This window comes from Callospermophilus lateralis, chromosome 1 (assembly GCF_048772815.1).
Source record: "Callospermophilus lateralis isolate mCalLat2 chromosome 1, mCalLat2.hap1, whole genome shotgun sequence".
NCBI classification, from domain to species: domain Eukaryota; kingdom Metazoa; phylum Chordata; class Mammalia; order Rodentia; family Sciuridae; genus Callospermophilus; species Callospermophilus lateralis.
Genome location: NC_135305.1, coordinates 136951352 through 136976125, shown reverse-complemented (window position 1 = coordinate 136976125; position 24774 = coordinate 136951352). Strand labels below are relative to the sequence as shown.

Sequence of the window (24774 nt, the reverse complement as noted above, 5' to 3'; positions counted from 1 at the left end):
CCCTGTTTCTAGCAGGTTATTTATGATGTTTCTGTAAAAAACACTATGGTCGTTATTTAAATTAAACAAAAGGGGGAAATGTAAGGATCTGTAAACAAGTCTGGATGGTGCCTGGAAAATGTTAAAGTCTGTAAACAAGTCTGCATGGTGCCTGGCAAAATGCCAGAGGGAGTGGTTTGTGAAGTAACAAAAGCAAGCCATTAAGTGTGGAGATTCCTTATTGGTTGGCTGCTGTATCTATTTTATGCTAATTAGATAAGCTGTGTAAAATGTTTAAATACCACTCCTATCCTACAATAAACGGCTCTCACTCCTGCTGTATCAACGTACACAAGTTATTCGTCACCCCCAGCTTATTTTGCTGCAGCCGGACTGCGGCATTGCCACTGTACCCAGGGTCTAGGGCACTCCCTCCCTGGGAAGGGCGAGACCCCCTATCTTGGGTGTCAGGTTGCTGACACTTCCACACCCTGGAAGGGCAAGATACCCAGAACCGGGTGTCAGGGAAACTCCCACTGCACTTGGGGTCGAGGGCACTCCCACCTCCAGGAGGGGTGAGACACCCAAAACCGGAGTGTTGGGGGAGCTCCCACCAGTTGCGGGGTGGGGGGCACTCTTCCTCTGGAGGCAGGAGTCCCCTTGAACCCTGGTGTCGAGGGCACCCGGGGTCGAGGGCACTCCCCCCCACAGGAGGGGCGAGACCCTTCGAACTCGGGTGTCGGGGAGACTTCCCTGCCTGGGAGAGGCGAGATCTCCCTAACCCAGGTGTTGTGTGTAGCTCCCACTACACTCGGTGTTGAGGGCACCCCCCCAGGAGAGGCGAAACTCCCCCAAACCAGTTGTCCGGTGGAACTCCCACCGACCTGGAGTTGAGGGCAAACCCGATCCAGAAGCGTGAGACCCCTCCAACCCGGGTGTCAGGGCAGCTCCCAATGCACCGGATGTCGAGGACACTCCACAGGAATGGCGAAACCCCCTGAACCCAAGTGTCCAGGGGAGCTCCCACCTCACCCGATGTCGAGGGCACTCCCTCACTGGTAGGGGCAAGATCCCCCAAATCAAAGTGTTGGGGGGAGCTCCCACCACATTGGCTGTAGAGGACACTACCCCCCACCAGAAGGAGGGAGTCACCCCGATCCTGGGTGTCTGGGGGAGCTCCCACTGCACCTGGGTCGAGGGCACTCTCCCCCCCCCCCATTTTGGAGACAACCCGAACCTGGGTTCTGGGTGTAGCTCTCACAGCGCCCAGGTTTGAAAGCACTCCCCCCCAAGGGACGAGATCCCCCAAATATGGTGTCGGGTGGAGCTCCCAACACACCCAAGGTCAAGGGCACTCCCCCCCAGAGGAGTTAACCCCCTGAATCTGGGTATCAAGGGGAGCTCCCATTGCAACTGGGGTCTAGGGCATTCCCCCCACCAAGGGGTGAGACTCCCTGTATCCGGTTTAGTGGGTAGCTCCCACTGTGGGTAGCTCCCACTGCTCGTGGGGAAGAGGGCACTCCCCCTTGGAAGGGGCGAGAGATCTCGAACCAGCGTTTTGGGATGAGCTCCCATCACACCAGAGTTCGAGTGCACTCCCCCTTCCCGGGTGGGAAGAGATTCCCGAACCCAGGTGTCGGGGAGAGCTCTCAGTACATCCAGGGTCGATATCACTCCCCCACCAGGGGTGAGACCACCGAATCCGGGTCTCCCAAACACCTGGGTCAAGGGCACTCCAAAACTGGGAAGGGAGACACCCCGAACAGGGGTGTTATGGGGAGCTCCCACCTCACTCAGAGTCGAGGGCTCCCCTCTCTGGAATGGGCGAGACCCCCCAAACCTGGGTGTGGAGTGGAGATCCCTCCAAACCTGGAGTTGAGGGCACTCTGCACCTCGAAAGGGGCAGACCACCGGAACCCATGTATCTAGTGGAGCTCCCACTGCACCTGGGGTAGAGGGCAATCCTGCCTCCGTGTGGCAAGACCCTCGAATCTGGGTGTTGGGGGTAGCTCCCACTGCAACTTGGGTCAAGGGGATTCCCTCTCCAGGAGGGGTGAGACCCCTCGAACCCGGATGTCGTGGGGAGCTCCCACTGCTCCCGGGGTCGAGGGAAATCCCGCCCTGGGAGGGGTGAGACCCAACGTGTCTTGGTTGAGGTGTAGGGGGGAGCTCCCACAGAACCCAAGTGTTGGGGGTCTCCTACCACACCCGGTGTCGAGGGCACTCCCCCCCCAGGGACTAGAACCCCGAACTTGGGTGTCAGGGGGAGCTCCTAAGGCACCCAAGGTAGAGAGCGCTCCCCCCCCCCCCAGGGAGGGTTGAGACCCTCCAAACCCACGAGTCAGGGGGAGCTCCCACTGAACCTGGTGTCAAGGGTGCTCCCGACCCGCGAACCCAGATGTCAGGGGGAGCTCCCACCACACCCCATGGTCGAGGGCTCTCCCCCTCAGGAGGAATGAGACCCCTGAACACGGATGTTGGGGGGAGCTCCCAAGGCACAAGGATCCAGGGCTCTCCCCTTCCGGAGGGGTGAATAATCCCGAACTCAGATGCCGGGGGATTTCCTACCATACCCCGGTTGAAAAGCACTGTCCCCCAGAGAGGAGCGAGGTCCCCCAAACCCGGGTGTAGTGGGGAGCAACTACCGCACCTGGGGTGATGGCACTCCTAACCAAGAACCAGACCCCCGAACCATGGTGTCACAGAGAGCTCCCACCGCACCTGGGGAAGATGGCACTCCCTCCCCTGGAGGGGTGAGACCTCCATGAACCAGGGTGTTGGGAAGACTCCCCCCACCCTAGGGGTCAGAAACCCCGAACCTGGGTGTCAGGGGAAGCTCCCTCCACACCCGGAGTCGAGGCACTCTCCTCCCCCGAAAGGCGACACCCCCAAGACCAGGTGTTGGGGGGAGCTCCCAACTACCCGATGTAGTCAGAACTCCCTCTACAGGAGGGGCAGACCCCCGAATCAGGGTGTCAGTGGGGATCTCCAACCACACCAGTGGTGGAAGGGACTCCCCCGCCCCAAGGCGGGAGACCCGAGAACCCGGTGTCTGGGGGAGCTCCCACGGCAACCAACCAGGGTTGAGGGCACTCACCTCCCCCAGGGAGCAGGAGACCCCCAAATCACGGGTGTCAGGGGGAGCTCCCACCACACCTGGTGTTGAGAGCACTCCCCCCTACCCTTGGAGGTGGAAGATTCCCGAATCCGGGCGTTGGAGGGAGCTCCCACAGCACCCAGGGTGGAGGGGACCCCCGGACCGGGAGACCCCTGAACCCGGATGTTGGGAGGAACTCCCACTGCACCCGGGTCGAGGGCACTCCCCCCCCCTGAAGAGGAGACCCCCAGACCTGGGTGTCGGGGGGAGCTCCCACAGCACGGGGGTAGAGGACACTTTCCCATGAGAATTGAGACCCGCCAAACCCGGTTGTTGGGGGGACTTCCTCCAACTGGGAGGGGAGAGACCCAGGGAATCCTGGGGTCAGGAGGATCTCCCACCACACCCAGGATAAAGGGCACATTCCCCCCACTGAATGAATGAGATCCCTGAACCAGGGTGTCGGGTGAAGCTCCCACTGCACCCATGTTGGAGGGCACTCCTCCCCTACAGGGATAATGAAGACTCCAAACCTTGGGAGTAGGAGGGAGCTCCCACTGCACCCGGGGTCAAGGACACTCCCCCCCAGGAGGGGTGAGACCCCCGAACCTGGGTTCTGGGTGGAGCCCCCTCTGCCCCAGGGGTGTAGGGCACCAGCCACCCCTGGGTGGGGCAAGACACTCTGACAATGAACCTGGGTGTCGCTGAGATCTCCCACCCACCTGGGGTCAAGGGCACACCACACCCAAGAGAGGCGAGACCCCTGAACTCGGGTGTAGGACTGAGGCCCCACCACATCTGGAATCGAGTGCACTCCCCCATGCCAGGAGGGACCAGACCACCCAAACCCGGGTGTTAGGGGAAATCCCTCCCTGGAGGGTCGAGATTCCCCAAATTTGTGTGTTGGAGGGAGCTCCCACTGCACCTGGGGTCGAGGACACTTCCCCCTCCGGGAGGGGAGAGACACCCCATACCCGGGTGTCTGGGGGAGATCACAATGCACCCAGGGTTGAGAGCACTCCCACCCCAAAGGGAGGGGCAAAAAACCCTGAATCTGGGTGTCAAGGGAATCTCCCACCTCAACCGGGGCCAAGGGCACTCCCCCCGGGAGGGGTGAACACCCAAACCTGAAAGTCAGGGGGACTCCCCGCTCAGAAGAGAAGACCCCCAAATCCGGGTGTCGTGGGGAGCTCCCGCTGCACCTGGAGTCGAGGGCACACCCCCTTCGGGAGTGGTGAGACCCCTGAACCCAAGTGTCTGGGGGATCTCCCACAGCACCCAGGGTACAGGACACTCACCACCGGGAGGGGCGAGACCACCCGAACACAGGTGTTGGGGCAACTCTCACCAGGAAGAGCTAGACCCCCTAAACCCGGTTGTAGGGGGGAGCTCCCACCGTACCTGGGGTCGAAGGCACTATCCCCTGAGAGGTGCGAGACACCCCGAACTTGGATGTCGGAAGGAGCTCCCACTGCACCAGGGGTTGAGGGCACTACCCGCCCAGGAGGGCTGAGATACACTGAACCCCGTTGTCGGGGGTAGCTCCTACCATAGCGTAGCCAGGGTCGAGGGCATTTGAAAACCCGAGGGGGGAAATCCCCAACCTGGGTGTCTGGGGGAGCTCCCACCGTACCTGGAATTGAGGGCACTCCCCACCCCGGGAGGGACGAGATTCCCAAACCCGGGTGTTGGGGGTGTTGGGGGGACTTCCTCCTTGGGAGGGGCAAAAACCCCTGAATCCGGGTATAGGTTTCAGCTCCCACCACACCCGGGATCGAGGGCACCCACCTCCAGAGGTGGGAGACACCCTAAACCTGAGTATGGGGGGAGCTCCCACTGCCCCCGGGGTCAAGGGCACTCCCCCCCATGAGGGATAGACCCCCTAAACCAGGGTGCTGGAAGGAGCTCCCACTGCACCTGGGCTCGAGGGCATTACCCCCCTGGGATGGGCGAGACCCCCGAATCCTAGTGCTGAGGGGATAATCCCCTGGGAGGGGGAGACCCCCAAATCTGGGTGTCGGGGGAGCTCCCAGCACACCCAGATTCAAGGGCACATTTCCCCCCTGTGAGGGGCAAGACCACTGAAACTGGGTATCAGGGGGAACTCCCATCACACCGGGGTGGAGGGCACTCCCCACCCCAGGGTGTCAAGACACCTCAACCTCAGTGTCGAGGGGAGTTTCTATGCACCCGGGGTTGAGGGCACTACCCCCCACTGGGAGGACCAAGATACTGCCAACCTGGGTGTCTGGGGGAGTCGCTATCGCACCCAGGGTGGAGGGCAGTGACCATCCCCTGAGGGGCGAGACACTTCGAACCCAGGTGGCGGGAAATGCTCCCACCACACCCGCAGTCCAGGGAACACCCACCTCCCGGGAAGAGGAGAGACATCTTGAACTCAGTTGATGGCGGGGGCACCCACCGCACCAGGTGTTTCGGTCACTCCCCCCCCCCACCCCGTGGAGGGGCGAGACACCCTGAAACTGGGTGTCAGGTGGCGATCCCACTGCACCCTGGGTAGAGGGCACTCACCCCCCAGAATGGGTGAGACCCCCGAACCTGGGTGTTGGGGGAGCTCCCACCGCAATTTCGGTCAAATGCATGCACTCCCTGGGAAGAGCGAGATCACCCCAACTCGGGTGTTTGGGGACTCCCCTCCAGGAAGGGCTAGACACCCCAAATGCGGTATTTGTGGGGAGCTCCCACTGCACCCAGGGTTAAAGGCACTACCCCCTTGGAGGTGCGAGACACCCCAAATCCGGGTGTCAGGGGGAGCTCTCACTGTGCCCAGGGTCGAGAGCACTACCCAAACAGCAGGGGCGAGATACACCGAACCTGGGTGTCGGGGAAAGCTTTCACTGCACCCAGGGTCCACTGCAATCCCCACCCCATGGAGGGTTGAGACACCCCAAACCTGGGTGTCAGGGGGAGCTCCCTTTGCACCTGGGGTTGAGGGCACACCCTCTGGGAGAGGTGAGACCCCTGAACCCTGGAGTAGGCGGAACTTCCCCCTTTGGGAGGGGCAAGACCCCCTAAACCCAGGTGTCAGTGGGAGCTGCAGTGCACCTGGGGTCGAGGGCACTTGCCCTCCCCACCCCCAAGAAATCCCAAACCGGGTGTCACGGGGAGCTCCCAAGGGACCTGGGATGGAAGGCAGTATCCCCCCATAGAAAGGAGACCCTCTGGCCCGGGTGTCGGGGGGAGATCCCCCACACCTGAAGTCGAGGGCACTCCTATCCACCCTGATAGGTGAAGAACTCCAAACCAGGGTGTCCGGGGGAGGTCCCAACGCACCTGGGGCGGAGGAGACACCCTCCCCCCAGGCGGTAGACCTTGAACTGAGTGTCTGTTGGAGCTCCCACCATACCGGGGATCAAGGGCATTCCCACCCAATCTAGGGACAGACAAACCAAACCTGTGTGTCGGGAGGAGCTCTCTCCACACCTGGGGTCGAGGGAACTCCCACGCCTGGGAGGGGTGAGACCTCCTGAACTCGGGTGTTGGGGGTAGATTTCACCGCAGGCTGGGTTGAAGGTATTCTCCTCCCCGTATCCAAGGGGTGAGACCCCACAAACCCGGGTATTGGGGGGAGCTTCCACCACACCAGGGGTTCAGGGCTCTTCCCCACCCTGGAGGTGCGAGAAACCCCGAACCTAGGTGTCAGGGGGACTGCCCACTGCACCGGGGTCGAGGGCACTCCCCCACACAGTAGGTGCAAGACACCCTGATCCCCGGTGTTGGGGGAGCTCCCACCGCATCTGGAGTCAAGGGCACTCCCCTCTCCCGGGATGGGGGAGACACCCCTACCCGGGTGTCGGAGGAAGCTCCAACTGCACCAAGTGTCGAGGGCACTTCCACCCCTGGAGGGGCAGAAACCCTCGAACCCAGGTGTTGGGGGACCTTCTCTCCCCCAAGGATGGGAGAGACCACCCAACCCAGGTGTCAGGGGGAGCTCCCACAGCACCTGGATGGAGGACAATCCCCACCTAGAGAGGGGAGACCCCCGAACACGGGTTTCCTGGGGAGCTCCCACCGCATACGGGAATGAGGGCACTCCCCTGCCTTGGAAGGGGGGAGACATCTGGAAACCAGGTGTCCGGAGGAGCTCCCCCCGCACCTGTGGTCGAGGGTGCTTCCCCCCCAAGAGGGGCGAGACCCCCCTGAACCTTGGTTTCAAAGGGAGTTGCCACTGTACCCAGGGTCTAGGGCACTCCCCGGCCAGGGAGGGGCAAACCCCTAACTTGGGTGTGGGGGGGAGCTCCCACTGCAGCTGGAGTTGAGGTCTCTACCCCCACCACCAGGGGCAAAACATCCAAAACCTGGGTTCGGAGGGAGCTCCCACCACACCCGGATTTGAGGGCACTACCCCCAAGGAGGGGTGAGACCCCTCGAACCCCAGTGTTGGTGGGAGATCTCACTGAATAAGGGGTCAATGGCCCTCCCCCCCCAGAGGAACGAGACATCCCAACCTGGGTTCTGGGGGAGATCCCACCACACCTGGAGTTGAGGGCACTACCCCCCCATCACCACGGGTGAGACCCCCGAACCCCCGAACCAAGGTTGCAGCGACTCCCCAACCAGGGGTGCGAGATGCCTGAACGTGGGTGTTGGGGGAGCTCCCACAGCACCTGGGGAAGAGGGCACTTCCCCCTTCAGGGAATGGAGAGACTCCCCAAACCAGATGTCAGGGGGAGCTCCCACCGCACCTTGGGTCGAGGGCACTCCCTCCTGGGAGAGATGAGATTCCCTGAACCCGGGTGTTGGGGGGGGAGCTCCCAGCGAACCCAGGGTCAAGGACACTTTCCCCCTCTGGGAGGGCTAGATCCCCAAACCTGGGTGTTGGGGGGAATTCCCACTACACCTGGGGACGGGGGCACTCTCCCCTCTTGGGACTGGCGAGACACCTGAACTCGGGTGTCAGGGGGAGCTCCCACTGCAACTGGGGTTGAGGGCAGTCCCCACGGGTGGGGGGGAATGAGATACCCAAACCCGGAGTCAAGGGTAGCTCCCACCACACCCGGTATCAAGGGCACTCCCCCCCCACCGGAAGGTGCGAGACATCCCCGAATCCAGGTGTCCTGGGGATCTCCCACTGCACCGGGGACGAGGGCACTCCTCCCTCTCCCGAAGTGTGAGGCCTCCCCAAGCCAGGGTGTCCGGGGAGCTCCCTCTGGACCCTGGGTCGAGGGCACTCCCCCTCTCTGGGAGGGGCAAGACATCCTGAACCCGGGTGTAGCGGGGAGCTCTCATTGCACCCAGGTTTGATGGCACTACCCCCCAGGAGGGGTGAGATACCCCAAACCCAGGTATCGGAGAGAAGTCCCAACGCCTGGGTTTGAGGGCCCTTCCCCCTGGGAGGGGTGAGACACCCCGAACCCGGGTGTCTGGGGGAGCTCCACAACACCTGGGGCCAAGGGCACCCCCCAAGGAAAGGCGAGACACCGGGAACCCGGGTGTCAGGGGAATCATTCACCGCACTCAGGGTCCAGGGCACTACCCCCCAGAGGACAACCCTAACCCGGGTGTAAGGGAGCTCCACCACACCCAAGATGGAGGGAACTCCCCCCTGGAGGGGTAAGACACCTCGAACACGGGTGTCAGGTGGAGCTCCCATTGCACCCCGGTCGAGGGCACTCCCACTTGGAAGGAGCGAGATTCCCCATACCTTGTTGTCTGGGCAGCTCCCACCTTATCTGGAGTCAAAGGCACTCACCCGTGGGAGGAGAGGGACCACCGAGGCTGGGTTGTGGGGGAGCTCTCACTGCACCCGGGGTCAAGGGCACTGTCCCTCTGGGAGGGGCGAGACCCCTGAACTCAGGTGTTGGGGGAAGCTCCCACGCATTGGGGGTTGAGGGCACTTTAATCCTGGGATGGGCGAGACCCACTATCCCAAGTGTTGGGAGGATCTCCCACAGAACCCGGGGGTCTAGGGCACTCCTACCTTCACAAAAGGGGTGACACACCCAGAACCCGGGTTTCCAGGGTTGCTACCCCAGGAATGGGGTCAAGGTCACTCGTCCCTTTGGGATGGGCGAGACCTCCAAAACTGTGTTCTGGGGGTGCTCCCACTCACCTGGGGGTAAGAGCATTCCCCCACCCAGGGAGGGGTGTTACCCCCCTAACCCGAGTTTTGGGGGACACCCCACCGAAAGTGGAGACCCCAAAACCCGGGTGTTGTGGGGAGCTCCCACTGCACCCGGGATGGGGGCACTTCCCCCTCCCATAACAGGTGAGACAACCCGAGCCCTGATGTTGGGGGGAGATCCCACCACACCCAGCGATGAGGGCACTCTCCACCTCTGGAAGGGCTAGACACCCCAAACCTGGGTTCTGGAGTGGCAAGACCTCCAAACCTGGATGTCGGTGGAGCTCCCACTGCACCCAGGGTCGAAGGCACTCCTCCCCCAGGAGGGGCGAGACCCCGAAACCCGGGTCTGGAAGGAGCTCCCACTGTACATCAGGTTGAGGGCACTCCCCTCCTGGGAAGGACGAGACCCCTCGAACCTGAGTGTTGAGGGGACTCCCCCCCCCAGGGGCAGACCCCTGAATCTGGGTATGGGGGAGCTCAAAGTGCACCCGGATTCAAGGGCACTTTCCTTCTGGGAAGGGTGAGACCCTGAAACCGGGTGTCAGGGGAAACTCCCACCACACCCAGGATCGAGGGCACTCCCACCCCCAGAGGGTCGAGACACACCGAACCCTGGTGTTGGGGGAGCTTCCACTGCACCCGGGATAGAGGGCACTACCCACAGCCAGGAGGGGCAGGATACCCCCAACAGAGGTGTCTGGGGGAGTTGCCACTAAACTCGGGATCAAGGACACTTCCCCCCAGAGACAGGCAAGACACTTTGAACCCGGGTGGCTGGGAAAGCTCCCACCACACCTGACATTCAGGGCACTTCCACTCCCAGGAGGGGAAAGACAGCCTGAACCAGGTTGTCGGGGGGAGCACCCGCTGCACCCAGTGTTGAGACTCCCCGAACCCGGGTGTCAGGCGGTGATCCCACCAAACCCGGAGTAGAGGACACTCCCCCCCTCCCCATAGAGTGGTGAGACTCCTGAAACTGGGTGTCAGTTGGAGCTCCCATCGCAACTGGGGTCGAGGGCACTCCCTCCCTGGGGAGGGACGAGATTCCCTGAGCCAGGGTGTTGGGGGACTCCCTCCCCAGGGAGCAGCGAGACTCCCAACCCAGGTGTCAGGGGGAGCTCCCACCTCACCCAGGGTCGAGGGCACTCTCCATCTGGAGGGGAGAGAACCCCGAACACGAGAAATGAGGGGAGATCCCACCGCACCTGGAGTGGAGGGCACTCCCCCCCCTCCTGAAGGTGTGAGATACCAGGAACCCAGGTGTCCTCAGAAGCTCCGACAGCACCCAGGGACGAGGGCACTGCCCCTTACGGAAGTGGCAAAACATCCTGAACCCAGGTGTCATGGGAAGCTTTCAGCACATGCTAGGGTTGAGGGCACTCCCCTATAGGGAGGGGTGAAACTCCCGAACCGAGTGTCGGGAGGAGCCCCCACAGCGCCCAGGGTCGAGGGCACTCTCCCACGAGGGGCAAGACACTCAAACCTGTGTGTCAGGGGGAGCTCCCAGCGCACCCGGGTTCAAGGAAACTTTCCTCCCCAAGAGGGGTGAGACCTTGAACCCGGATGTCAGCGGGAGCTCCCACCACACCCGGGGTTGAGGGCACTCCCCGCCTGGGAGGGTTGAGTTATCCTGAACTCAGATGTCTGGGGGAGCTCTCAGCGCACCTGGGACCTGGATCATTCCTCCTGCGGGTGGGGCGAGACCCCCGAATCTGAGTTCAAGGTGGAGCCCCCACTGCACCCAAGGTCGAGGGCACTCCCCACCCCGGGAGCAGCGAGACCCTCCGAATCCAAGTTTCGGAAGGACACCGGGAGGGGGAGACCCCCGAAACAGGGTGTGGGGGGAGCTCCCAGTGCACCAGGGGTAAAGGGCACTTCCCATCTGGGATGCGTGAAGCCTCTGAACCTGGGTGTCAGGGGGAGCTCCCACCGCACTTAGGTTTGGGGGAATTCCCCACTCCTGGGAGCAACGAGACTCCCCAAACCTGGGTATTGGGGGAATTCCACCTTCGGGAGGTGCAAAACTTCCTGAACCCGGGTGTCAGGGGGAGCTCCCACTACACCCAGGGTCGAGGGCACTATCCGCCCCTGGAGGTGCCACGAGAAATCCCGAACCTGGGTGTCGGTGTGTGTGTGGGGGAGCTCCCACTGCACCTGCAGCAAAATAACGGGGGAGGGGGGGTGACGAGCAACTTGTGTACATTGATACAGCAGGAGTGGGAGCCCTTTATTGTAGGACAGGAGGGGTATATATACATTCCACACAGCTTATCTTAATTAACATAAACTAGATACAGCAGTCAACCAATAAGGAATCTCCACACTTAATGGCTTGCTGGCTTTACTTCACAAACCACTCCCTCTGCAAAATGCCAGGCGCTATCCTGACTTGTTTACAGACCCTAACAAATCCCCCCTGGGAAGGGGAGAACCCCGAACCCAGGTGTAGGGGGAGGTCCCACAGCACCCAGAATTGAGGGCACTCTCCCACCAGGAAGGGCGAGACACCCTAAAATCTAGTGTCAGAAAAATTGCCCCCCGGGAGGAGGGCTCCCCCGACACCCAGATTTGGGGGTCTCCCCCTCCCAGGTGTTGGAGTACCTTCCAGCGCACCTGGGATCAAGGGCAATCCCCTTCTGGGAGGGGCGAGACCCCCATACTAGGGTATCAAGGGAACTCCCACCACAACCAGGGTTGAGGCTAATTCCCCCTGGGAGGGCAGAGACCCTCCAAATCCGGGTGTCTGGGGGAGCTCCAACCATAACGGGGATCAAGGGCACTTGCCCCCTGGAGGGTTGAGAACCCAGAACCTGAATCTCGGGGGGAATCCCAAAGAAGGGGAGAACCCTGAACTGGGGTATATGGGGAGGTCCCACCGCACCCGGAATCGAGGGCACCCCCCAGGAGGGGCGAGACACCTAGAACCCAGGTGTCAGGGTGAGACTCCACCGCACCCGGGATGGAGGGCAGTGCCCCCAACTGTGAAGGGCAAGACACCCTGAACCCAGGTGTCGGGTGGAGCTCCCACAGCTCCCAGGTCGAGGGCACTCCCCCCCAACTGGCGAGACCCCCGAACTGGTGTGTCGGGGGCAGCTCACACCTCACCAGGGGAAGATGGCATTCCCTTCCCAGGAGGGGCAAGATCCCCACAAACCAGGGGTTGGAAAGTCTCCCCATTCCTGGAGGGGCAAGAAACCACAAACTTGGGGGTCAGGGGTTGCTCCCACAACACCAGGGGTTGAAGAAACTCCCCCCCTCCCCGGGAGGGGCGAGACAGCCCTAACCCGGATGTCTGGGGGAGCTCCCACCGCACAGGGGGTTGAAGGCACTCTACCTCCCCAGGAGGGGCGAGACACCCAAAACCCGGGTATGGGGGGAAACTCCCATCACACCCGGGCTCGAGGGCAGGCCACCAACCCAGGAGGGGAGAGACAACCCAAACCCAGATGTTGTGGGGAGCTCCCACCACACCCAGGTGAGAGCACTCTCATCTCCTGGTGGGGAGAGACACCCCGAATCTGGGTGTAGGGTGGAGATCCCACCATACCGGGGGTTGAGGGCACTTCCCCCCTGGAAGTGGCGAGACCTCCAGAATCCGCATGTTGTAGGTACCTCCCACCGCATCCTGGGTCGAGGGTACTCACCAGAGGGAGGAGCGAGACCCCCAACCTGGGTGTCCAAGGAAAATTCCACTGAACCTGGGGTTGAGGGCACTCCCTCCCTCTGGGAGGGGAAAGATCCCCTGAACAAGGGTGTTGGGGAGGCCTTCCACCTCAGGAGCATAGAGACACCTGAACCACGTGTTGGGGGGAGCTCCCACTGCACCCGGGTTGGAGGGCACTTCCCCCACCGGGAGAGGAGACACCCAGAACCCGGGTGAGGGGCGGGGGCTCCCACCATACCTGGGGTCCAGGGCACTCCCCCACTGGAGGTGCTAGACCCCCGTATCTGGGTGTCGCTGGGACGCTCCCACCGCACCCAGGGTTGAGGGCACACCCCCTCCCTGGGAGGCAAAAGAACCCTCTAACCCAGGTTTTTGGGGCAGCTCCCATCTCATCTGGTATCGAGGGCACGCCCCCCCTCCCAGGGGCGAGACCCTTCGAACCCAGGTGTTTGGAGGACTTCCCATCCGGGAGGGGTGAGACCTCTAAACCCGGGTGTTGCGGGGAGCTCCCACCACACCCAGGAACGAGAGTCAAGGTATCTACCCCTTCCGGAAGTGTGAGACCCACGAACTTGGGAGTTGAGGGGAGCTCCCACTGCACTCAGGGTCGAGGGCCCTCCCCACTGGGAGGGCTTATACCCCCGAACCCTGGTGTAGCGGGGAGCTCCCACCACACCCGGGGTCGAAGGAACTCTCTTCCCCAACTGGTGAGACCCCCGAACCCATGTGTCGGGGACAGCTCTCAGCCCACCTGGGGATGACTGCACTCACTCCCCCCTGGGAGGGGTGAAACTCCCATGAACCAGGGTGTTGGGAAGACCTACCCCCTCGGAGAGGCGAGAAACCCTGAACACGGGTGTCACGGGCAGCTCCCACCACACCTGGGGTCGAGGGCACTCGCCCTCCCCAGGACGGGCGAAACATCCCAAACCCAGGTGTTGAGGGAAGCTCCCACTGCACCTGGAGTCGAGGGCTCTCCCCTGCTGGGAGAAGTGAGACACCCAATCAAGGGTTCCGGGGTGAGTTCAAACCGCACCTGGGGTCGATGACCCCCCACCCCCACCCCGGGCTAGACACCTCAAACCTGGGTGACTAGAGGAGCTCCCACCAAACCGGGGTGGAGGGCACTCCCCACAATGGAGGGAGAGACATCCTGAACTCGGTGTCGGGGGAGCTCCCAAAGCATCTGTTGTCGAGGACACTAACATCCACGGGAGGAGCGAGACATCCAGATTCCGCACCCAGGGCGGAGGGGACTCCCCTGCTGTGGGGGCAGGAGACCATCAAACCCAGGTGTTGGGGGGAGCTCCAACCTCACTTGTGCTCAAGGGCACATTCCTCCAGGTGTGAGAACACTAAACCTGGGTTTGGGTGACCTCTCACCACACCCAGGATGGAGGGCACAACCACCCCACCAAGAGGCAAGACACCCTTAACCCGGGGTGGGGGAGCTCCCTCCGCACCCTGAGTGGAAGGCATTCCTCCCGAGGGCAAGCCTCCCTGCACTGGTGTGTCAGGGGAAGGTCCCACCACACCCGGGGTTGTGGGCACTCCTCTTTCAGGGGTGAGAGCCCATGAACCCGGGTGTCGAGGGAGCTCCCACCACACCCAGGGTCGAGGGCATTCCCCCAGCTGGGAGGCGGGAGTCCTATGAACCCGGAAGTGGAAGGGAGGTTCCAACGCACTCTGGGCGGAGGGGACTCCCCTCCCCCGAGAGGCGGTTGACCCCCCATCCAGGGTTTCGGGGAGAGCTCCCACCACACCCAGGGTCTTGAGCACTTCCCTCCTCAGAGGCAGGAGACCCCCAACCCAGGAGTCTGGGGGAACTCCTACCGCACCCAGGGGTTGATGGCACTCCCTCCTCCCGGAAGGGCGAGACACCCTGAACCTGGGTTTCGGGGTGAGCTTCCACTGCACCTGGGGTCGAGGGCATTTTCCTCGAGGGGAGACTCCTTCGCAACATGCTGTCGGGGGAGCTCCCACAGCACCCGGGGTCAAGGGTACAACCCCACCCCCCCACCAGGGGCGAGACACCCTGAACCGGGGTGTTGGGGGGAGCTCCCACCGCACCTGGGGTCGTGGGCACTCCCCGCCCCATGAGGGGTGAGACCCCCGATCAAGGGTTCGGGGGAGCTCAAACCGCACCTGTGATTGATGACACACCCCCTATGGGAGGGGTGAGATACCTCGAACTTGGGTGTCTAGAGAAGTTCCTACAGAACCAGGGTGGAGGGCACTCCACCCACCCCCAGGGGTGACACACCCAGAACCTAGGTTTCATGGGGAGCTCCCACCGCACCTGGGATTCAGGGCACATCCCCCCTGGGAGGGGTGAGACACCCAGAACCCGGGTGTTGGGGGAAGCGCACACCTCATAGAGTCGAGGGCACTCCTTTCCCTGGGAGGGGCAAGACCCTTAATCAAGGGTTCCAGGGTGAGCTCAAACTGCACCTGGGGTCGAGGGCACTTTCCCTGCCCTTGGAAGGGTGAGACACTCTGAACCCGGGTGTCAGGGGGAGCTCCCACCGCACTTGGGGTGGAGGGGATTCCCCCGTCCTGGGAGGCGGGAGACTCCCCAACCTGGGTGTCCGGGGGAGCTCCCATTGCTACTGTGGTGGAGGGCACTCCCCCTGGGAGCAGAAGACCCCTGAACCAATGTGTCAGGGGGAGCTCCCACCGCACCCGAGGTCGTGGGTATTCCCATCCCAAGAGTGAGACCCCCGAAACATGGTGTGGGGGGAGCCCCCACCGCACCTGGGGTTGAGGGCACTCACTCCCGTGAGGGGAGAACACCCCAAACCCGGGTGTTTTGGGGAAATTCTCCACAGGATAAGACCACCCAAACCTGGTAGTCGGGGGAGCTCCCACCGCACTTGGGGGTCAAGAGCACTCTCCCTCCAGAGGAGCAAAACACCCTGAAATCAATTGTCGGAAGAACTGCCCCCTGGGAGGGGGAGACCCCCAAACCCAGGTTTTGGGGGTAGCTCTCAGCGAACCCGGGGTCAAGGGCAATCCCCTTCTGGGAGGGGTGAGTGTAGAGAATCAGATATAACTGCGTTACTATTACTGTCCTTGATGGAGTCTGCCTGCAAATGGGATATTCTGTCAAGGTATAGATAGGTAACAGTGGACATGCTTGAAAATGAGGTGTCTGCTGTCCTTGGGAGGGCCTACTATTTTTGTTGTTATTTTTACATGTAGTCAAACAGGACATAGAGTCTTATCTTAGGTAAGTAGGGCTCTTATTAAATTTTAAGTAAAGTGTTGTAGTTTTAAAGTTTATTTTGTTTTTTTTTTAAAATATTATATTATAGAGGCATGGTACAGGAAGATGGCCAATGCGTACAGAGGTTGCTGAAGTGCTGAGCGTGGTGCTCAGAGCAGCGGCTTTAATCGAGATTTCACGCAGCTTGTTAGAGCTCCTTTCACCATTAATCTGTAGTGGATCACTTTGCTAAGCAGCAGGAAGAACAAAGGGATCGAAAAAGAGCCGCTTGGCTCCCGAATGCTTGGCTGCTCAGAGCTTCGGGCGCTTTCGCTTTGCCCCGGGAAGAGAAGCTGAATGTGTAATCAGCAGTGGATTGTAAGTACCCGAGGCAAAGAAAGCTCAGGGCGCCCTGCCCCTTTTTTTTTTTTTTTGAATAATTTTTATACAGGGAGTTTGTGGATTGGGATTGCGGGCTGGGCTGTGGTTTCGGTGCTGAAAATCCACTCCGCGGGAGCCGCCATTTGCTTTCGGATGGCGGTCTTGATGGCTCTGTCTACATTGTTCAGCAGCCGCATCTAGAGGTTGGAGCTGGGCTGCCTGCCGAGTCCTGTCCTCCGAAGGCTGGGCCGCGGCGTGCGCCTCGGTCGCCTGTTCGCCGCTGCACCTTCGGGCAGAGCCTGCACTGGGGTCGTTCTGCACCCCCCTGCGAGGGGCCCAGTGCTCTGGAGGAGGAGGGTGGAGAGCCTCGGTGGCAGCTGCTTGGGTCCGGGGGGCCCAGCACCGGGCTGAGAGCTGCGGAGGCCGCGGCCGCTGGGGCTCTGATACGGTCGCAGACAAGCACGGCTCCTGTGAGCACAACCCAGAGGCGGAGGCCATGGTGGCAGGGTTTTATTTCTAGAAATCTGGACTGGAAACAGAAGCAGCAGTTTGTATAATCCCAAGAATTTGCTTAGGCCAGGAAGCTTTAAGGGTAACATGAATATCATTGAGGAGACCTAACATGGTGGCAGTGCGGAGAGATCAAGTCTCTGACATCTTCAACTGCCGGAGCCTTAAATTGTCTAAATGCTGTTTGCTCAGGATCACTAGGCAATGCTGAGCTGACGTGGATCTGGGGTGTACAGTCAGGGCCCCACAGAACACACACACTGAGCCTGGATCGGCTGCATTCAAGCTCCGGTTCGCCCGCTTCTAGTGACTCAGCACTAACTATTCCGCTGAAATAACTGGTCGACCCTTATGAACTTATAGAGGTAAAAGCCAACGGAGCCTTCATAGGCAGTGGCCACAGGTTTGAAACAGGGATTGGGAGAGACAGTCAGGACCCACCCGTTGCATTGGTCACCCGACATAGGGAACGAATGGTCACCATTTGCATGGGATACCACCTTGGCAGAGAACTGAGGTCATGGGCGGAGGAGATAACTGCATTGAAACCAGCACGACAGGGCTCCCAGGAGCAGCAGGCCTAGCGTGTAGCTAGTATTATGGTGAGTATCACAGGTGAGCGCGGCCTGGCTTGAGAAACACAAGAGAAGGCCCTAGACACTCAGGATTGGAGACCCGCACAGTCTGGGAGAAAGAGCTGCTGCACTGTGAATGATTCCCACCTATTGAGAGGAGAAGCTTGGCCCAGTGGGCACAGCTCCACCTACTGGAAGAGAAGTCAATCGAACTCTAAGACTGCATTTATCATTATTATTCATTTTTTTTTTACTTTTTCTTTTTCTTTCATTTTCAATTTTTATATGTTGTTGTTCTTTAACTTTTCTCAATGTTTTTAATTTCTTTTTAATTTTTTATTTAATTATTATTATAATTTTTTTAAATTTTAATTTTCATTTTTTATTATTAACATTATTATTTTTGTAAAAAAATTTCTTTTTCTCTTCTTTTCTTTCTTTCTTTCTTTTCTAATTTTTTTGTTTTTGTTTATTTTGCCTTTTCATTTCTTTTCAATTTTCTTATTCCCCCTTCCTTGAATTCTACCTGCCTACTCTCATTCTCTTTAGTGACTTCTTCCCTTCCCTTCTAATATCTTTCCTCCCAAGCATCAAATAAATTTATAAGAGTAAACAGTAATTCAGCAATTAAACAGAACAATAAGTAATACGAGCAGCATAAAAAAGCAAGGAAGAAAAGGAGTACAAACAATGAAGGACAGCCTAAATATTCAGGAGGACCTAGAGTCAGCAGAAAAATGGTCATATAAAAAACTCAAGGAATACCTTAGACAGATGGAATGGAAGCTTAAAGAGGATACGAGACAGCAAATCCAAACAGTGAAAGAACACTTAGAAAATGAATTACATAAACAGATAAAAGAAGAAGTTAAGCATCTTTATCAGGAGATAGAGATTATAAAAAAAATCAAACAATAATTCTAGAAATGAAGGAAACAATAAACCAAATTAATAACTCAATTGAGAGTATCACTAACAGAGTAGAGCAAGTAGAAGCCAGAACGTCAGATAATGAAGACAAAATATATCATCTTGAAAAGAGTCTAGCCAATTCAGAAAGGCTGGTTAAAAATCACGAGAAAAACATCCAAGAGATATGGGATAACATAAAAAAACCAAACCTAAGAGTCATCGGGATAGAAGAAGGTACAGAGATTCACACCAAGGGAATGAGTAACCTGCTGAATCAAATAATTACAGAAAACTTTCCAGAAATAAAAAAGGAAATGGATATACAAATTGTAGATGCATACAGGACACTGAGCACACAAAATCACAGTAGACCAACGCCAAGACACATTGTTATGAAGATATCCAATATACAGAACAAGGAGAAAATATTAAAAGTTTCAAGAGAAAGGAGGCAGATTACATTCAGGGGTAAACCAATAAGGTTAACAACGGATTTTTCATCACAGACACTGAAAGCAAGAAGATCCTGGAACAACGTATTTCAAACACTGAAAGACAATGGAAGCCAACCAAGAATTCTGTATCCAGCAAAATTAAGCTTCAGGTATGACAATGAAATGAAAATCTTTCATGATAAACAAAAGCTAAAAGAATTTGCAGCCAGAAAACCAGCATTGCAAAGCATCTTGAGCAAAACACTACACGAGGAAGAAATGAAAAACAATAACCAAAACCACCAGTGGGAAGTGCCTCTATAAAGACAGAGGGCGGGAGGAAAGCTAACCATGGAGAAACAAACTAAATTAAAAAAAAGATGATAAATAAACAAACATGGCTGGTAGTAAAAACCATATATGAATAGTAACTCTAAACGTTAATGGCTTAAACTCTCCAATAAAGCGACATAGGCTGGTAACATGGATTAAAAAAACAAATCCAACAATATGCTGCCTCCAGGAGACACATCTGATTGGAAAAGACATACACAGGCTGAAGGTGAAAGGTTGGGAAAAAATATACCACACACACGGTCCTCGTAAGCAAACAGGGGTGGCCATCCTCATATTGAATAAAATTGACTTCAAGACTAAGTTAATCAAGAGGGATAAGGAAGGACATTATATACTGTTAAAAGGAACCATTCACCAACAAGACATAACAATTATCAATATCTATGCACCAAATAATGGTGCTGCGACATTCATAAAACAAATTCTCCTCAAGTTCAAGAATCAAATAGACCACAACACAATAATTATGGGTGACTTCAACACACCTCTCTCACCATTGGACAGATCCTCCAAACAAAAGTTCAATAAAGAAACTATAGAACTCAATTTCACAATCAACAACCTAGACCTAACTGACATATATAGAATATATCAACCATCATCAAGTGGATATACTTTTTTCTCAGCAGCACATGGATCCTTCTCAAAAATAGACCATATATTATGCCATAGGGAAACCCTCAGTAAATATACAGGGGTGGAGAGAATACCATGCATTTTATCTGATCATAATGGAATGAAACTGGAAATCAATAATAAAAAAAGGAAGGAAAAATCTTACATCACATGGAAAATGAACAATATGTTACTGAATGATCAATGGGTTACAGAAGACATAAAGGAGGAAATCAAAAAATTCTTAGAGATAAATGAAAATACAGACACAACATATCGGAATCTATGGGACACAATGAAAGCAGTTTTAAGAGGGAAATTCATCGCTTGGAGGCCATTCCTCAAAAAAAGGAAAAACCAACAAATAAATGAGCTCACACTTCATCTCAAATCCCTAGAAAAGAAAGAACAAAACAACAGCAAAAGTAGCAGAAGGCAAGAAATAATTAAAATCAGAGCAGAAATCAATGAAATTGAAACAAAAGAGACTATTGAAAAAATTAACAAAACTAAAAGTTGTTTCTTTGAAAAAATAAATAAGATCGACAGACCCTTAGCCATGGTAATGAAGAGAAGAAGAGAGAGAACTCAAATTTCTAACTTACGGGACGAAAAAGGCAATATCACAACAGACGCTACAGAAATACAGAAGACAATTAGAAATTATTTTGAAAACCTATATTCCAATAAAATAGAAGATAGTGAAGACATCGATAAATTCCTTAAGTCATATGATTTGCCCAGACTGAGTCAGGAGGATACTCACAACTTAAACAGACCAATATCAATAGATGAAATAGAAGAACCAATCAAAAGACTTCCAACCAAGAAAAGCCCAGGACCAGATGGATATACAGCGGAGTTTTACAAAACCTTTAAGGAAGAATTAATACCAATACTTTTCAAGTTATTTCAGGAAATAGAAAAAGAGGGAGCTCTTCCAAATTCATTTTATGATGCCAACATCACCCTGATTCCGAAACCAGACAGACACCTCAAAAAAAGAAAACTACAGACCAATATCTCTGATGAACCTAGATGCAAAAATCCTCAATAAAATTCTGGCGAATCGGATACAAAGGCACATCAAAAAAATTGTGCACCATGATCAAGTAGGATTCATCCCTGGGATGCAAGGATGGTTCAACATACGGAAATCAATAAATGTTATTCACCACATCAATAGACTTAAAGATAAGAACCATATGATCATTTCAATAGATGCAGAAAAAGCATTCGACAAAGTACAGCATCCCTTTATGTTCAAAACATTAGAAAAATTAGGGATAACAGGAACTTACCTCAACATTGTAAAAGCTATCTATGCTAAGCCTCAGGCTAGCATCATTCTGAATGGAGAAAAATTGAAGGCATTCCCCCTAAAATCTGGAACAAGACAGGGATGCCCTCTATCACCACTTCTATTCAATATAGTTCTCGAAACACTGGCCAGAGCAATTAGACAGACGAAAGAAATTAAAGGCATAAAAATAGGAAAGGAAGAACTTAAATTATCACTATTTGTAGATGACATGATTCTATACCTAGAAGACCCAAAAGGGTCTACAAAAAAACTACTAGAACTAATAAATGAATTCAGCAAAGTGGCAGGATATAAAATCAACACGCATAAATCAAAGGCATTTCTGTATATCAGCGACAAAACTTCTGAAACGGAAATGAGGAAAAACACTCCATTCACAATATCCTCAAAAAAAAAAAAAAATACTTGGGAATCAACCTAACAAAAGAGGTGAAAGATTTATACAACGAAAACTACAAAACCCTAAACAGAGAAGTAGAAGAAGATCTTAGAAGATGGAAAAATATACCCTGTTCATGGATAGGCAGAATTAACATCATCAAAATGGCGATATTACCAAAAGTTCTCTATAGGTTTAATGCAATGCCAATCAAAATCCCAATGGCATTTCTTGTAGAAATAGATAAAGCAATCATGAAATTCATATGGAAAAATAAAAGACCCAGAATAGCAAAACCAACTCTAAGCAGGAAGTGTGAATCTGGCAGTATAGCGATCCCAGATTTAAAACTATTACAGAGCAATAGTAACGAAAACAGCATGGTACTGGTACCAAAACAGGCGGGTGGACCAATGGTACAGAATAGAGGACACAGAGACTAATCCACAAAGCCACAACTATCTTATATTTGATAAAGGAGCTAAAAGCATGCAATGGAGGAAGGATAGAATCTTCAACAAATGGTGTTGTGAAAACTGGAGATCCATTTGCAACAAAATGAAATTGAATCCCTTCCTCTCGCCATGCACAAAAGTTAACTCAAAGTGGATCAAGGGGCTAGATATCAAATCAGAGACACTGCGTCTGATAGAAGAAAATGTTGGCTCCGATCTACATATTGTGGGGTCGGGCTCCAAATTCCTTAATTGGACACCCATAGCACAAAAGTTAATAACAAGAATCAACAAATGGGACTTACTTAAACTGAAAAGTTTTCTCTCAGCAAGAGAAAAAATAAAAGAGGTAAATAGGGAGCCTACATCATGGGAACAAATTTTTACTCCTCACACTTCAGATAGAGCCCTAATATCCAGAGTATACAAAGAACTCAAAAAATTAAACAACAAGAAAACAAATAACCCAATCAACAAATGAGCCAAAGACCTGAACAGACACTTCTCAGAGGACATACAATCAATCAACAAGTACATGAAAAAATGCTCACCATCTCTAGCAGTCAGAGAAATGCAAATCAAAACCACCCTAAGATACCATCTCACTCCAGTAAGATTGGCAGCCATTAGGAAGTCAAACAACAACAAGTGCTGGAGAGGATGTGGGGAAAAGGGTACTCTTGTACATTGCTGGTGGGACTGCAAACTGGTACGGCCAATCTGGAAAGCAGTATGGAGATTCCTGGGAAAGCTGGGAATGGAACCACCCTTTGACCCAGATATTGCCCTTCTTGGACTATTCCCTGAAGACCTTAAAAGAGAGTACTACAGGGATACTGCTACATCCATGTTCAGAGCAGCACAATTCACAATTGCTAGACTGTGGAACCAACCTAGTTGCCTTTCAGTAGATGAATGGATAAAAAAATGTGGCATTTATACACCATGGAGTCTTACGCAGCACTAAAAAATGACAAAATCATGGAATTTGCAGGGAAATGGATGGCACTAGAGCAGATTATGCTTAGTGAAGCTAGCCAATCCCTAAAAAACAAATACCAAATGTCTTCTTTGATATAATGAGAACAACTAAGAACAGAGCAGGGAGGAAGAGCAGGAAGAAAAGATTAACACTAAACAGATACATGAGGTAGGAGGGAAAGGGAGAAAAAAAGGAAATTGCATGGTAATGGAGGGAGACCCTCATTGTTATACAAAATTACATATAAGAGGTTGTGAGGGGAATGGGAAAATTAACAAGGAGAGAAATGAATTATAGTAGATGGAGTAGGGAGAGAAGATGGGAAGGGAGGGGAGGGGGGATAGTAGAGGATAGGAAAGGTAGCAGAATACAACAATCACTAATAGGGCATTATGTAAAAACGTGGATGTGTAACCTATGTGATTCTGCAATCTGTATTTGGGGTAAAATTGGGAGTTCATAACCATCTTGAATCTAATGTATGAAATATGATATGTCAAGAGCTTTATAATGTTTTGAACAACCAATAAATAAAAAAATATCAAAAAAATAAATATTATATTATAAATTTTATATAAATAATTGTTTAAGTTTATTTGAGTAAAAACTAGCATAATATGATAACACATCTAAAACATGAAATAAAGAAAGGCTGAAAGCTTTTAGCTTTTTTTAGAAAAATGGAAAAATGTTTTTGTGTTTTATAAAATTAACCTTTATGTAGATAAGGCTCTCATTAACTTAAAAAATACATTTAAATTGTGCCTCAGTGTAAAAAGTAACATAAAATTTTATATATCTCATTGATAATAGGCCCAGTTATAGAACATTAAATGATATAAGTAAATCTCCAATATGTTATTTTTATAAGCCTAAAATTACCATGCAACCTTTTGGAGAACACCAGCTTGATATAATTTTTTTAAAAGCTTTTATCTTAATGACTTATATACCTGGAAAATATGAACACATTTAATATACAAAGAAGAGTAATAGTACCATAATTACTATTGATGTTTTTATATTAATTAAGTTTAGCTATTAAAGAAATAACATATTAGAATATTGCAAAATAACAGTTGTTGTTTAACCATAGTTGTATAATCCTTAATTTTTTCAAGATTATTTGTTCAAAAATTTACATATATAGCCAACATACACAGACCTTCTTTATCACTTACTTAAAACTATATAGCCAACATATATAGACCTTCTTTATCACTTGTTTAAATCCTTTTATTTACTCACTTCCAGAAACACATTTTTTAAAATTAAATCCATACCTAGAACCTTTTAATTTTTTTTTCTGTTAACCCCTTCTTTATTTACACTTTGAAATAATCCTTGTAAATTTTTGAATTTAGGCAAATTATTCCATTTTAATAAGAGATATTTTGTTATTTGTAGTACACAATTAATCACATTTGTTTACCATATTATGAAAATATAGTGTCTAAATATTAGGGATGATAAAGAAACCATTTATTTATTTATTTATTTATTTATATTATTTACCAACTTAAAAAATTATTAATAATGTTATCTAATGTAATTCATGGAGTTAAAAGCATTTAATGGTACATTTAACATTTAGCATATTAACCTTGTAAATCAATCAGATATTTAACAAAAGTACTCATAAACAAGCAATCTTATGTCTAATTAATTTACTTATTTTATCAAAACATTAGACAAGTATAATGAACAGTGTTAGCCATTTTTTTTTGTTTTGAAGAAAAGTCCTAGAACCAAAGCACATCAGTCATTAACATGTTAAAGACATCTTATTTTTTATCTGTTTACCCAATTTAAATTGA

The 24774-nt window shown here is 53.1% G+C and overlaps 1 pseudogene; it reads right to left on the bottom strand.

Moving 5' to 3' along the window:
* The window catches only part of LOC143642010 (vomeronasal type-1 receptor 3-like), a 105775-nt pseudogene extending 88863 nt beyond the window's left edge, over positions 1 to 16912 (bottom strand).
* Positions 16913 to 24774: the final 7862 nt, after the last annotated feature.